Genomic DNA, 14,940 nt, shown 5'->3' with positions numbered 1-14,940 from the left:
TTCTAGCTCTAATGAAGGTGACTTCGGGAGGAGACATCCCAACAGGTCCTTTCAGGGCATGCTTCCCAAGTTGACAAAAGTGACATTTCAAGAAGAAAAGCCCCAATATTGAGAAATCTATGCCTTGACCCCCATCCGGGCCCTACCCTAACTACCAAGACAACCATTGGAAGGTAAGATACCCCAAAGGTCTAAGAGATCCTCCTGCAGACTATTAATGGGTCCAGAGGCCATCCCTAAAGGCTCCCATGATACCAACCCAACTTTACAGTTCCAGATAGCCTTGCGGGTGACACAATGTACCTTGCATTCTTGATTCTCCATGCTGCCCTTCTCTCCAGGACCTAAATCAAATCACACAGCTGTCTTTGGGGTCTAATCAGTCCAGCTATTAAGAAGATATTTTACTGAACCTCTTGTATGCTCATGGGGGACCCGCTCTTCTATTACTCCTTCTTTACAGTACCCTTCTATTAGGAAGGAATAACCTTTCCTGTTGCCAGGTGAAGTTTATCTTACCCTCTGGGGAGAACCTGTTTACCTATAATAGAGACTAATGTAGACCCTGTGATATAGATGGATGGGGAAATGCTGGACTGAGCTAAACTGTGGCATTAGCTATAATACTTGAATGACCTCACCTATTTCCCCAAACAGAACCCATGCCTGTTTGATCCTCAAACAATAGAGACAGCCATTATTCTGGCCTAAGACATGGACTATTGAGAAAATGTTCCATCCCCTATAACTCATTTATCCTGGGAGTTCAGAAAGGACCTACATAAATAGAGATTGGTACAATATCTCAATTAATCAATGAAATGATGGTTCCCCTTCATCCCTTGGTATTCAATATTTATACAATCTTCTGAGACAACTTACTATTTTATCCCAGACTTAAAATATGCCTTCTTTTGTAGCCACCATGCTCCAGTAATCAACCCCTCTTGCCTTAAGATCCAACTTATGAGGCCAGACAGGTCACTTGGACTGTTTTATCTCAAGAATTTAGAGATAGTCCCTATTTATTTGGACTGGCCTTGGCTCAGGATCTCACTTACTGGTGAAACCCACACCCAAATATCCTCCAATATGTAGAATATTTATTACTTTGTGGGTGAAGGAAAGAGGAACTTTCCCAGGGAACCAAATCCCTCCTTAACTTCCTAACCATAAAAGGATATAAGGTCTCTTTCAAAAAACGCAATTGTGCCAACCTCAAGTCACATGTCTAGAGATGGTACTAGACTAAGGAAAACACAGCCTGAGTGCTAAATGTGGCCAGCCTATTCTAACCTACTCTCTCTCTTTCTCTCTCTCTTTCAGACTATCAAGCAATCAAGGGCCCTTTTTTCAGGATACTAGCCTTCTATAGGATTTGTACTCATGGATTTGCAAAGCTAGCTGACCATTTTGCCAGCTCCTCAGAGAAACTCAGTTATGCTCTTTGGCTTATCTAGTATGGGTACCCAACTCATGTCACTTTTCCCAATAACTCAAGGGGCTACTCACTTAGGCCTCTGCTTTGGGATTGCCTACTCAGCCCCAATTTTCCCTGCATGTCACTGAGAGAAAGCAAATGGCTTTGAGTGTCCTAAATATATAGCTTTAGATATAGATAGATAGATAGATAGATAGATAGATAGATAGATAGGAGATATATAGATACATCTTGTGATAGTATTGAGTAATTATATAATTGGTTCTGCTAATAAGTCATTTCTCCACATTTAATTGATTCTATTTGAGACGTTTTGTTGAATGTTACTTAGGTTTTTTTTTTTTTATCTCTTCTTACTATTTCCCAGGTTGTCAAACCAATATCATCTTTTGAATAATTTTTTTCTTCATTTCAATCACATACTAGATTCTCACATATACAAAATTTCACCTATCTGTCCTATCTACATACTCCATTTGGAACCATCCTTAGCCTGTGTGGCTTTATAATACAAATTAACATTCCACTGTATAGTTTTCCTACCTGTTGCTTCTATTTCCCATCTCTCCCATCATAAAATTTTATGTAGACCGAGAAAATACCTAACTGAGAACATAAAAGGAAAGTTTAAATCACTTTGTCAGTGTACTTGGAATTACATTAAACAAAAATTGACTTGTGGAAAATTTGCTTAAAATAAATCTGTTTAAAACCAAACTTCCAGTGCAGGTGTATGGTATATCCCCCACCCTAAGAAGAAAAACAAACATTTTGAAAGTCCATATTCTTCATATAGGTCTAGCTAAACTCAAGGAAACAAGCAATTTTTTTATCTCCAGAAAACTTACATTTCTACCAGCATTGTGTACCAATTAGTATGCCCCCCAAACCAATCCAAGCAGGCAAAAAGTGTCTCTGTGACTTTTAGGTGACTTCTTTGACTTTAGGTGGTAAACATTTACTTCCCAGTGTATTTGCCAGATACTTGCATCCCTTTATTTGTGAATGTGCCTTTTGTATATTTTCTGTGTTCAGGGTAACATCACAGCTGGAGATGAGTGGCTAAGAGTGCTTGCTGCTCAGTGTTAAGGGCCAGAGTTTGGATTCCAGCACCCACATAGCAACCCGGCTATTTCACAAACACATATAACTTCAGCTCCAAGGAATCAATGTCCTTTTCTGGCTTCTGTGTGCACACTCACATGCATGCATGCATGGTTGAACACCCACAGGTGCATATAACCTCACTTGCACACATGAATACAATAAATACTGAAAAAAAAGAATCATATGGCTTCAGTATGGTAACACACACTTTAAATCCCGAAACTTGGGAACAGAGACAGGTGGATGAATCTCTGTGAGTCTGAGGCCAGTATGGTGTATACAGCAAGTTCCAAGTCACCTATGGCTGCATAGTGAGACACTGTCCAAAACAAAAAGAGAAACATATTTTGCTTCATATATTATTTGTATCTTAATTTTATTTATGTTTTCTGATATGCAGATTTTAATTTTTTCATACTTTCAAATCTGTTCATTACAGTTTCTTTAATGATCTTTATACCTAGGAAGGATACCAATTCAAATATTCTATAATATTTTAATGTACTTTCTTCCTTTTGATTTCTGTCCTTCTATTTGTTTTATGTTGCACATTTAATTTTAGATTCCTAATCCCTGTGGGGTTTATATTGATCAGTTTATTGTCAGAAAAGTTGGGTTTGTTTCAAATGTTAAAGGTTGTCTGATCTGTCTCTGTGTTGAACCCTGACCAACCATTTGGAGTTGTTTCTATGCCAAGACCATTTGGTTTTCTAAGCAACTTCTTGGCACATACTGTTCAGTAGAGTAGCAGAATGTTCTCATTCTGAAAGTACTAAGTAATTACAGCTGAAGACCTCTTGCCAGTTGCTATAGTTCAGATCTGGAATGTCCTTTAAAGGCCCAGTGATAAGGCTTATTCACCAGCTTGGCACTATTGGGACAAGTGGCATCTTTAAGAGGTAAGCTCTAATGAGAAATTTTAGGTTCAGGAAAACATGCTCTCAAAGGATGCTACCCTCTTCCTGTCTCCCTTTCATACCCAGATAGGTGAATGAGTTGTTTATTCCAACACATATCTGTCATGATAGGCTGCCTCACCACACACCCAGAGCTACATGTGGATGGTTATGAACTGAAATCTCCAAGACAAAATGTGTTCTTTTTGTAAGTCAGCACAGTAGTGTATCAGACAAAATGCATCTTAGTTTGAAGGATGATAAATACCTCAGTCTGCTAATGTTATTTGTGAGTCTGCAAAGGTCTAAGGAAAGTTAAGCATGTTCTTTTACCCAGAACTATTGTAAAAGTGTGTTGTTACAATCCACATAAATGGATCAGTTCCCCAAAAGCACAAAGGCACAGGTTTCACATTTTTACCAGAAAGTTGTTCAAGCTGATAGAAATATGAAACTCTGGTAATTCTAATGTGTTTGGCAGACTTGATGCAAGATTTCTAGCTCCACACTAGCCACATGGCAAATATAAGGAGCAGGCTCCCAGAGTTGCTTCTGGTATAAAGCACACTGATTTCCTTGCTCTGTCACCAATAGTTTGACTATAACTAAATCATTTTATGTGTTTTCATTTCCTTTCTTACACAGTGGGTAATTTTATAGAACTGATGTAAGAAGTAAGAGAGGAAATCAGTGTGAATATACTATAAAAGCTATGAAGCACTATTCAAATATTGGTAGCAATTAATTTGATGTGTGTGTAAGACAATAGTCTACTCTGTATGTGTAACACAATATTCTGTGTATGTACATAATATGCTATTCTCTCTCTCTCTCTCTCTCTCTCTCATTAAAAAGGAGGAGAATTGAACATTTACTCTAGGAGGGGAGAATTTTTTGAGCCACTGTGTATGCTAAAGGTTATGACACTTCATAAGATGAGTGAGGACAGGCCTTGTCACTTTTTCATCATAATCTTCTGCTTATACTATGATCATGGAGTCTGTGATAAACCAGCCTTCAGCAGAGACCAGCAGAGTGTGAAGTGTTAACTGCAATTCTACCCTTGGGCAGAGTTAAGCCAGGGGGTGGGGAAGGATATTGCATGTGATTGAGTGGAGTCAATGGGAGCCTTGCACAATAATTCAAAGGTTTCACTGACCCAAAGATCTGTTTGTGCAATCTATCATATGTTCCCATTCTTTAGATGACAAAAAAATGCATTCAGTCTCTTTTTGTCATCATTTGAAGATGCCTTTTCATGTTTTCATTTTTGTCAGGCTTTATCCTTCCAACCATTAAATCCAAACAGATCATTTTGTAAGCTGATGCATAATAATTGTACATATTTACAGTGTGATAACTCAGTAGACAAGTATACTGTACAATGGTCAAAGTGGGGTCGTTAGCATTGTAATGTTTTTAAACATTGAGCATTTGTTTTGAGAACTTTCAACCCCTTCTAATTACAGATAGGACATCCTAAGAAACAGGAAATTACCAATGCATTTGAGCAAGTCCTGAAAATCTAGAAAAAATCTAGCAGGTAAAGATACTTGCTGAAAAAACTGATGACCTTAGTTCAACCCCAAGGACCCACATGGTAAAAGAAGATTACTGACTCTTGCAAGTTATTCTCTGACCTCTATATGCATGCTAAGGCATGTAAGCATGCACACACACACACACACACACACACACACACACACACACAAATGAGCATAAAAATACTTTAAAATAGAACATAGCTTGGGAAGGCAAAAAAAAAGTCTCAAAAAAGATAAAAAATAGAGCAATGGATATGGAAGGGGGAAAATGGAGAACAAGGTGCAGTGACAGATGCATGAAGATGCTATGGAAAACCCAATGCTGTGTATGTTAACCTAAAAAAAATTTTTAAAGATAAAATAAACAAAAGTAGAAGACATATTACCATCATATTACCTTAAACTATAATATGAACATTTGTATGTATTTCAAATTAAAACTGTGTGTAAAATAAAATACTTGGAATTTTTAAATTAAAAAATTACAACTCAATATGATTAAAATGAAAATTTTTAAACTTCAATAATTAACAAAACACACTTCTTCCTAATTTAGTACAAAATGTCAATAGCAACAGCTAAGGATGCTTCATCATCCCTACACTTGTTGCTATAGTTTGGATCTTAAGGATCCTCCCAATGCCCACTTGTTAAAGGCTTGAGTCCCATTTTGGTGCTCCTTGGAAGTGATGGAACCTTTCAGAGTGGAGCTGAGTAGGGGCTGTTTGGGTTACTGGGAGCATGCTATCAAAGAAAATCGTAGGAACCTGTTTCTCTTGTCTTTGTATTTTGCTGCCCAACCATAAAGTGAGTTGTTTTGTTTTGCCAGAAGATTTTTGGCATTGGCATCTGTCATTTCTAAGAGGTCTGAAACTATTGGACCTGCCTGATGATGGAGTCAAACCTCTGAAACTGTGAGCCAAATTACACCCTTTTTCTCTACAAGTTGATTACATTAGGTATTTTTTACAGTAATGGAAAGCTGGTACATATACCCAGAGTTGTTGCAAAAGAGCTAATTTTCCCTCCTAAGAGTTGCTCAAAGACTTGAAGCTAAGATTTGGTTGTTGATTCATACTTTAGTACAAAATTCCCAACAAGTGCCTAAGAACAAAGCTAACCTGATATTTCATGATGTCTCTACCCAGTTCATGATGAAGACAAAAGTCAAAACACAGTATATAGATAGCATTGAGAATGAATGATAAGAATGCAGGTCTTAAAAAGATTACTGAGGGTGTGTGCTGGAAGCAGATATACCTAGGCGGTGACATATTGTCACCAGCTTATTACAGTATCAGAAGGTCAACTTGTAAATCTTCCTGACGCCTTGTTTAGGAGCTGGTAGACAGATAGTCCAGAGTGTGCCTACTGATACCAAGGAAGCTTCCAAGTGCTGCAAGTTAGGCTTTCTCCAAGACTGTGACCATGAGGCTTTTACCAGCACACTACCACCTAGACAATTTCTACAGTGTCTGGAGCAAGGTGCACAATGGCTTGATCTAGAGTGATCTATGAGGTTAAGATGAGTGATTGGATTTACGAAGATATTTGAATCTGCTGGTAGGTTCTATTCACTGGATATGAAGTCCAGTATTTAGATACATGGGAGAGATAATGCCGTCTCCTATGTTTAGATGAGAAAGTCAAATGTTTTGAGGTAGTATTTTGACTTTGAGACAGAGACAGTGAGGTGATCTTGAAGTTCCACCCCACAGCTTTCAGCTTTGGCTTAGTCCATCCCTCCCAGCTCACCTGGACCACTGTCCCCTCCACCTTAGCCACCTTTTAGTTCTCTATTAGAAGATTCCTTGAGCCCCAGGGCCTTCCCACACAGTTCTCTATGCATAGAAAGTTCTTCTCTCAGATCTCTGCATGGCTGGCTTTTCTCCCTCAGGTCCATGCTATTGGACTACTTAATCTTCTACCACAACTAATCTGCATCCATCCTATCATACTTATCATAACTTACAATCGTTCTAGTTGCTTTGTGGTCTATCTCTTTAAACTGACTGAGACTTAAAAAAAAAAAAAAGATAATCTCTATTCCTAGTATCTAACATAATTCTCTGAAAAAATAAATATGCAAAAGAAGCACCTAACATGGGTCAATACTCCATGCCCTCTGCAGTACAGATCTCTAAAGGCTGATCAAAAAAATTCTGAGGAAAACAGGCAAGACTGTACAAGTAGTCCCTCTTCAGAACAGGATGGTGACACAGCAGAGGCAGGTCCAGGCTTGGTCTCTAGTCACACTGCTTGGGAACCCTCTTGACCCCAGGTCTGACCCAGCTAAAGAATGGGGAAGTTCATTGTACAAGTGACAAGGGCGTCAACACCTTGAAGTCGTATGCATTACACTTCTATATCAGTTACGGCTCACAAAAGATGGTTTACATTCTCTGTGAATCCTTAAATTGACTCAATAAAGAGAAGAGATTACTCACTATTGTTTAGGTGGATATGAGAAGCTGAAAGAGAGTTTTGTTCGAATTCATGGGATGAACAAGTATAAAACTGAATTAAAGTCTAGGCCACCTGCCTCCAAGCTCGAAGTTCTCTGCACTGTGTGGTTCCATTTAGTATGCAAACATGATAAGGCCTCAAATTCTGTTCTCAGTGCTATAAGAAAATAAAGCCCATTACAAATGATCCACTTAGCATGTGGTTTTATGCAAACAAAAAAGGGTTTCAAAGGAAATATAAAACATAATCCTTGACCTAACACAGACAAGTTCATCCCCAAAACAATTTGAACCTGCCCCAGCCCATCAAATGTGTAACTTATAAACCATGAAATTAGCCCTTCTCCTGGGTAAGAAACACAGTATATCCATTCTTGATTCCATGTATATAAGACAACACTGCCCAACAGCAAATTCTTTAAATAGAATACAATTGGCTCCACTTGTTCTACAGAGGGAATGTGATCCAAAACAGCCCAAAGGTTTTATCTTTCCCAGATTCCTCCTATGAAACAGTTTGAGGTGTTCCTAAGGTATCATCTGTGTCCTCCCTAGTTGCTCTCTCCTTTGATTGACAGTTGGTGGCTCCCATTCTGCACCAAAGGCTGAAATACAAAAACTCTCTAGCTTGGAAAGCAAACTAGAAAAGTTAATATTATTTGTTGATGCAGAGTATGCCCACCTGGCCACTTAAATGCCCAGCCTAGTTTCTTGAGTTTCCCCCATTAGTATCAGCAAATATTAGGAGAGCACAACAGATTGTGTTGAACAAATAAAAGAGATCATGTGAAAGGCAGCTATGAGAACTACAAAGCCTGGCTCCTCATACCAATGTTTCATACACTTGGGAAAACTGGTTATTAGATGGATAGATAGATATGAAAGACCCCCACTATGCATATTGCCTGTTTGAACTGCTCTTGCCAATTTGCCAAGGTCAAGTTATGGGAAAAGTACAGGAGGGAACCAGGTGCTGCTCTCATCCAACGCCAACCAAATATCTGTGGTCTACAGCTTGGACCAAATCAAGGTCAGCAGGACGATATCCGGGATGCTGAGATAGTCATAACTGAATTCTTTGTATTCTTTGTGTCCAACTGGAATAACCAACTGTCCTTGGTTAACTACAATCGCTACATTTGGATGAAACAATGAAATCCCTGTAACCATGCTCTGCTTCTGTAAGCCTGCTTCTTGCCACCCCAACCCTATATAAACTGCATATGCTTTAACCACACATGCTCTCTCAGTCTCCCAAAAGACTGAAGCGTCCACAGATACCTGTGTGTAAACATTAAACAGCCTCTTGCACTTGCATCCAGTGGTCTGGTCTCGTCTTTTGGGGAAGGGCCTCCCCCTGACAGGCTCCGAACTCTTGGGGTCTTTCAGATAGATGAATTGGTAAATAAAGTATATGAATACTTTAGCTTTGTAAAAGTTTTAGTATCAAATAATTCAGAAACTGCTGAAGTATTAAGTAAATCTCTCTGTATATAAGAAGTCAATATCATTGACATCCCTCTTAAAACTTTAAATAGGAGTGTGTACTTCCCATTGTCTATCATCCACTAAAAATGTTTGTCTATGAACCTGACCCCAACCCTGTGCAGTTACCTTTCTGCAAAGATACTGATCAAAATAGCTGGGCCTGTCATACAGCAGGGCAAGATCCCCAAGTATGCATGAGGGCTTCACCTTTGGTTTGGTTTCTAGACCCAAGGTTTTTCTCTCAATTAAGATGAGATTCAAATGAAGACTGGGTGTTTACTGCTGAGAACTGATTACATAGGTGCACAAAGATAGAACCCAACGAGAAAAATAAATAAAATCTGAGCTTTCGACCCACCAGTCAAATTTTTACAAAGAATTTTTTTGTTGTTTTTGTTTTGTTAATTGTGAAATAACTCTACCTGTCCAGGGAACTCTAGGGATAGAGTACTACTGATGGATAAAAAATGTAAATACACAACTGCTTACACAACTCTAATTGCTCATCCTTCTGTAAAATAAGGAAATTTGTGTTTACAGTGCTTGAGTTCAGTAGTGAAGAACTAGGGCAAACCCATACTCCCACTCAGAATAATAGCATGCTCCCAGGCATTTGCTGAAGATGGCTCAGCACTCAGAACATGGAGAACAAATCTCAGAGATAAAGAGCCTGTCTGTGCCTAATGCCCTGCTTCTTCTGCCCAAGACTTTCAAGACACTGAAGTACCAGTGATGGGGCCGAAAGGTACAAGTGTTTATCCTGCTATTGACAATATAAGGACACAATGCTGACATGTCCTATGTTGGACAGTAGTCACCATGGATATGTTTCATTAAAATGGATTCTTCTGTTTAAGAGTTTTAATATCGCCTGTCAAAATTAAGTACAGGACAAACTTAAGTACATTCTCAAACAAAAACCATTGTGTTTAAGAATCTGGAACCAGCTGTTTAGTGAGGTTGTCTTGACCCACACTTCCCTGCAGTGCAGGCAAGTAACCTAACTCCTTGAAGAAGACAAACCCAGGAATCTGAACTCAGTACCAGAGCAACACTCGTTGAGCTTGGACATCGTGGTGTGTAGAATGAAAACAGGAAAGTTTGGGGATTGCTTTGGAGGAAAGTACGCAACTTTGTGAGGTACCTGCTCCAGGCTCCTCAGAGAAAGACAAGCTCCCTCCACTGTCAGGGAAAACTCACAGGTCCAGGTCATCAATTCATTCCAGTCCAACTGTATGTCCCTATTTTAAGTCTGAGGTTCCTCTTTCCAGGTTCAAAAGCTTAACTTTCATATGAGAAAACTGGCCAAGCTGGGATTTCCAATGATGCTGTAATCTGGTGATTAGACAATTAAACTTCGATTTTTAATAATATCAAATCTGTGTGAAGGGAAAAAAAGATCATGTTAGGACTATGTTAGGGCTACTCTGGAAGCTCTTTCATGATTAGGCCAAGAACTGGACCAAGAATGTAAGAACCTTAGCTTTCCATTTTGTCTGTGAACATTCCACACCACTCAGAAATGTCTATCTCACACCCACAGTCCTTACAATAAGTTGCTGCCTTCAGTGCCAAGTGAAGCAGCTGTTTGGGCTCCCAACCACATGCCTCAGTTGGCATTTCATCACAATCAACTATTTGTGATCATTTGATTCTGATCCCATGGAATGCCATGGATTCCTAGTCTTATGTTTTCCATTACTAATGGGTTCAGGCCTAACCAAGAAAAGTGTCTGTATTAGAGAGTCTCTCACAAGACTATTTCTATATGAATTTTGTCAGTCAGGATCCAGGCAAGAGAAAGAAACCACACAATCACTGAAATAACAAAATTGCAAATGTCAGGAGCTGTTAACCATGTAAAAAGGGTAGTTCACCACTAAAGGAAGAAATTTTAAAGTATGGCAGAAAGGTAGTGGTCATCACAAACTATGGATATCACTTCTTAGACTAAGGAACGAGTAAACACAGGTATACTTAGGAATGTAGAAAAGAACTACAAGAAGAAGATTCAGGCCTCTTAGGAAGTGGCTCAATTGCTTTAAAATGTTACCCACCACTGGGGTGAAGTCACTACCTCCATGTCCCTTGCTGGAGCCATGAGAGCAATCTACTGCCTAGAGAAGGGTGGTAGGGTCACACCTATCTGAGTGTTCTTTTTCTCTGTTGTGGTGGAAATTATAAATAGTCAAGGAATAACTCCTTTAATGTTGGGAGTCCAACGTCCAAGGCCTTACAGCTCAGGGGCTTCCAGTTCTGGGCCTTGTGGCTCTAGGCTTTAAAAGCCTGAGGTTTATTGCTTTGAGCTTTTAAAGACTGAGGATTTTTGGCAGTAAACCTTGAGACTACAGGCTTACTGCCCTTAGGCTTTCAAACCCAGAGATTTAACAGCCCTCAGGACTTAAGTCAGAGGCTTAACTCTCTGGGCTTTAATTGCAAGTGACCTTGTACCCAAAAGTTAGTGTTCTAACTCCAAGTTTTCGCCTTTGGGGCCCTCAGTGCTTAATCTTCTGTGGCTCTCTAGAATTTTCCCAGCAGCTGGGGGAGGGGTGGCTCTTTGCCTTTTGTGTTCTGTCTTCTCAGCTCTTCTCAGACTTTTCCCTTCCAACATTTCTATGGTCACTCATAGTCACAGTTCCCAACTCTCTGCTGGAACTCTCCAGCGGCTTCCTAGGATCTGAGTAAGCCAAGAACACATGGCAGACCTATAGACTCTGACATCACTCCCCAACCACCTTGTAAGTGACAATACCAAGTGTCTGAATGCCCCCGGGTTCAGTCTGCTCTAAGTTCCACCACCTGCCATAAAGGTGACAAGCCATCAATAAAGAGCTTTTCTGAAGGCTTTTGTTGGGGCCTTCTTTACAAGAGAGCTAGCATACAGGAGGGAAGCCTCTAAGACTGGTCTGAGAGAAGCAGGGCACTTATTGACCAGAAAAGGGACATGATATCCTTGTATCCAGCTTCCAGTTCTGTCCATTCCAAGCTTTTAATATATAGTTTTCCACCTGCCAATCACAGCCTTTTTACTCTCCAGTCTTGGTAATCCCATTCAGCACACCCTGTGTGCCAGTGAACAAGACCCTAACAGCCTGGTCTATAAAGCTAGCTCCAGGACAACTAAGGCTACACACTAAGAAATCCTGTCTTAAGAAGAAAAAAAAAAAAAAACCAAAGTGCTAGGTTTCATTCTATGTTGATCTCCCATACCTGCATCTTCCACCTCCTGTCCCCATTCAGATGGCCCCTTTCCTTTTCCAAAGTGGCCCCTTCTGCCTTCTGCTTTCTTATGCAGAGAGAGAGAGAGAGAGAGAGAGAGAGAGAGAGAGAGAGAGAGAGAGAGAGAGAGAGAGAGGCAGTAAGAATAGGATAGACCATGTGGATCAGACAATAGCCCACTGGAAAGCCCTAGACTTGCTTCTTAGCCCTCGGGAGATAATTCTAAGGACCACAGTGCTCTCTTCAACCATTAGGTTGCTTGAAAGCATCTTCCCCATAGGGAACCTCCAGTTCTTCATAGCAAATACCTCTATCCCCCAGCCCAGCATGGCTCTTGACTACTCCACCTTCTGGCCTCCCCTGGATTGCCTCTCCTGAAGCACTTCCTTCCTCCTTTCCCACTGTGCTTCCCACTAGCCCTTGAGAAAAATGGTCACCAGTCTCCTTCTGGGATTTCCTTGTTCCATAGCTATAAGTCAAGGTCAAACTCACTCACCTACAAGGGACAAGGCGGTGTTCTTCCAACTTTATTCACATGCTAAATGCATGGGAAATCCTTTGCTTTTACAAAAACAAAAAACAAAACAAAAACAAAAAGCACAATATCAGGTTTTTGCCTTGACTAAAATAGCTTTCATCTTTCATGTTCACAATATGACAAACAGAAAGAAGAAAAAATAATAAAGAAAAAGCAGAGCATGAAAAGAAAGCTACTTTCTAGTCAATGTCCGAGTGGGCCGTGGCCTGTTGTTGCTGGATCTTCTGACTTTTCAGAAGACAAAACTTCCAGTGTTTGGGGGGTGGGGTGTTATTTAAAATGTTAATCTCTACCTTAAAACAATTTCAACTTTTGCCAAGACTAAAGCACTTCGCTGGATCCTTACTGACATGCTACTTGTGGCACTGTAAATTGGAGTAGGTGTTTATCTTATTGTGTTTGCTTAATTTACAACTGGTGGCTATGTAATTACGCCTTTGATAGCGATCAATCATTTGTTTCTGCACACACTCACTGTATTGTGGTGTATCTGGTTTTTAGCCCATCTTTGCAACAGGTTGCTCATAGTGCCTTAAACTGAATCCACTCTCCGTATCATGGTGTATTTGTTTCTCAGTCCACTTTTGCCACACACACTGCCCATAGTGCCCTAAGGTCAAGCTACTTCTCTTCCTCTACTACAAAAATAAAAAGGTGAAGATATGTGCTTTCAAAACAGAAGGGTGGATCAAGCTAGAGCTTAAAGTATTTCAACTTGAAAGTTTTGCCAGTGATCTCACTGCAAGTCTGTGTACAATGAAGTAGTAAGTATAGTCAGCATGCATGGACACAAAGACACATGACTGTGATGAAAACACAGGTCACAGTGAGTCACCACACCCAGCACTGCCAGAGTTCCTTCCACTCTGCTAAGTCTGTTCTGGAGGATTCCTCACGCTGAATCCCAACCATTTGCAGCTTTCCTATCAATATTACCTTTCATTATATCATAATTGCATGTAATTCACTTTTCCTGTAAGAGCTGGGACAGTCTCTCACATCAGGCCTAGCACAGTATCTCGATAGCAATAAGGAAAGGGTGATTGCCTGAATCACTATCATCATCTAAATAATAGCTACCACTTCCAGAGCATTTGGCATGCACTGAGCAGTTTACCCATTATTTATTACCCTGAAGGCTTTTCCCAGACTGGAGCACACAATCTGAAGCCAACCTGCAGTTATCCTTACTTAACTTCTGCAACCTTACTTTTGTTTCTCCAACTAGAGCTTGGGACTTTTTGATATATTTATTCTTCCCCACCCCACCCTAGTGCAGGTGTTCGAACCTAGGGCAAGGTTCTCAACCTCCCTAGGTTCCTTTGACCCTTCAACACAGTTCATGCCATGGTGACTCCCAAACATAAAATTATTTCATTGCTACTTTACAACTGCAATTTTGCTACTGTTAGAAATCCTAATGCAAACCATATGGTATGTGGTCCAAGGGTTTCGTGACCCATAGGTTGAGAACCTCCTATATTCTAGGTAAGCACTCTACCACAGAGCTGCTTCCTCATTCCCTTCTGTACTTTTTTATTTTTGAGGCATTCTAAGTTTCCCAGGTTGGCCTTGAACTTCCTCTGTAGCTTGGAACTTAGGATCCTCCTTTCTCCAGAGTATCTGGGGTTAGAGCAGCTAGGGTTCCAGGCTTATGATAACCAAGAGGAGCCTCTAACAGCTTCTGGCTTCTGTGCAGAATGTCTGCCATCTGTCTCTATTAATGCAGACATCCTCTCCATTTTGTACTTGGGAAATAGGAAGTTAGTGGACCAAAACCTCGCAGTTCCTCCAGGTGAAAATTGACTTGCATACATTCAATCTCAGGAAGTACATTGTGAAACTTGTATTTACACTTTAGGGTTAATGTGTTGAATATTTTTATATTCATGAGGAACTCCAGGGATGGGGAGGCAAAATAAAAGGTGGTTTTCATTGCCCTCTTACTGACGTTGGTAAAGAATTTTTGTTGCAATAAGAAAGCCACTTCCTCTAACTTTCATCCCCACACACATCTGGGTCTTTCCACATCCTAAGAAACCTCTGAAGCCTAGGTTGGCTGAGTAGTCAGCACTAGATGCTCACAGTGAAAGAGGGGTGTACCACCAGACCCCTTAATTGGAAATCTGACAGGAGTGGGGTGCAGGAGGGCCTTTGTCAATCGCTTAGAGCATCTTTACAGAGCCACCAGACCCTATAGGCCTCTGCAACTGTCCCCCCCTTAGGCTACCTTCCGATTGCA

The sequence above is a fragment of the Phodopus roborovskii genome, unplaced genomic scaffold (genome assembly GCF_943737965.1).
Source record: "Phodopus roborovskii unplaced genomic scaffold, PHOROB, whole genome shotgun sequence".
NCBI classification, from domain to species: domain Eukaryota; kingdom Metazoa; phylum Chordata; class Mammalia; order Rodentia; family Cricetidae; genus Phodopus; species Phodopus roborovskii.
The sequence above is the reverse complement of the archived record's forward strand: the minus strand, read 5'-3'. Positions refer to the sequence as shown.